Below are 2,016 nucleotides of genomic sequence, written 5' to 3'. Positions count from 1 at the left end.
CAGTCAAGGTAAAATGTCTGCTGTTGTTGTTGTGTTTTGTATGGAGTCTTCAAGTCTGTGCTAGCTCCAGGTAGGCTGTTCTGGGCAGCTAGAAAAAGATCACATACTCTTGCGTGAAGAAACTACCATCCAGGTATGCCAAGCAGTGTTCCCTCTAAGCTGAGTTAGTGCGAGCTAGCTCACAGTTTTTTAGCCTCTGGCTCACAGTTTTTTGTCTTTGCTCAGGAAGGAGGGCTCCAGAGCAAACCAATGTATGCAGTAGCCAAGTTGCTCGCTCACAACTCTAATGCCAGTAGCTCACGAAGTAGAATTTTTGCACACAAGACTCCACAGCTTAGAGGGAGCATTCGTGGCAAGTTGGGCTCTTAACAGCTGCATTTTGCTTTGAGATCAAGGAGTGCCCCCCCCATCCCCCTTGCCTTTTTGGGCCTGTGGGTACCTTTGGGATTTCGACACAGGGTGGTGGGTGCACCCCCCAAATGGCTGCTGCGGCACGGTAAGTAACCGGAAAACGTTAGGGTCATGCATAACTTCAATGGGTGAGGGAAGGAGAGGTTGTTGATCATAAAACAAGGCCAATGGGAGGCATCCACTCAGCCAGAGAGGGGGACATTCAGATTCTACTAACGATTTAGTGGCTTGTCTGCATGCCTCTGCGAGCAATGTGTACATGCTAACTATCCTGCCAAATGCACCCTATGAGGTGGGGCCCAGCCGCCTCTGAGGTTCGTTTGTGTCACAGGATGAATGCATGGAATTCACCGCTGCAGGAAGTGGTGGCAGCAACAAGCATAGATAGCTTAGAGAGGGGAGTGGATCAGAGGTCCGTCAGTGGCTGTTAGCCACAAGGTCTAGATGAGACACTCTGCCTGGGGCAGTGATGCTCTGTATTCTTGGTACTGGAGGGGAAACAGTGGGAGGGCTTCTGGAGTTCTGGCCCCACTGGTGGACCTCCTGATGGCACCTGGGTTTTGACCTCTGTGTGACACAGAGTGTTGGACTGGATGGGCTGCTGGCCTGATCCAACATGGCTTCTCTTATCTAATAGTAGCGCTTCCCCCTCTCTGGCAGAAGCCCTGTTCAACAGGATGCCTTTCAGAATGAACATAATTGCGCAAATATATTTTCCTGCATACACACGGCAACACAGAAGGTCCTTGTGTTGTGGCGAAAGCAGCTCTTCACAAATGTGCACGGCCAATCAGAAGCCCTGCTGGGCAAAGGCCCCCCCCCCCGCTTTCTAAAAGCACCTGGACATATGTCTGCAGGCACCATGGGACCCACGTCGGGGGAGCCGTGCTTTAGAAATTTCACCAGCAAAAGTATGGGGCTGTATCCAGCCAGCTCTTCTGGAGCTGAAAGGTCCCCTTTGACCACGCAGAAAGCCTGTTCTGGGATACAAGGGAACTAGGGTTACCAAGTACCTACCTTCGAATCGGTGGAGGACACGTGGTTCCCAGCCGGAACATCCCTCAGTGTAACACACCCCTGTCCCACCGTGCCGTCGCCCAGACGTGACGCCAGCACGCTGGGCATGTAGCTGGGCGATGCTCTGGCAATGGAGCTGGAAACTCGATGTGCGTTTTTTCCATGCGGGAATGTTCCTGACAAGAAGTATGTGTCCCCCGCTGATCAGTGTTCCCTCTAAGCTGAGTTGGTGTGAGCTAGCTTTTTTATAGCCTCCGGCTCACGTTTTTGTCTTCGCTCAGGAAGGACAGCTCCAGATTAAGCTAAGTTATGCAGTAGCCAAATGGCTCGCTCGCAACTTTAATGCTGGCAGCTCGCAAAGTAGAATTTTTGCTCACAAGACTCCACAGCTTAGAGGGAGCACTGCCGCTGATTTCGAGGTAGGTACTTGGTAAGCCTAACGTGAACCGTATGGACAGAAGCCATGTGGACTGGAGAATCAGGCAAGATTCAGTGAGAAAGCTGGCTGGATCAAACCCAAGTCATAAATAGAAGGATATCTACCCCTCCCTGACCCTGTACTGGTGCAGGCCAAAGTGGTGTGTTCCA

This window comes from Gekko japonicus, unplaced genomic scaffold (assembly GCF_001447785.1).
Source record: "Gekko japonicus isolate JY-2015 unplaced genomic scaffold, Gekko_japonicus_V1.1 scaffold1051, whole genome shotgun sequence".
NCBI lineage: Eukaryota > Metazoa > Chordata > Lepidosauria > Squamata > Gekkonidae > Gekko > Gekko japonicus.
This window is presented reverse-complemented; position numbering follows the sequence as displayed.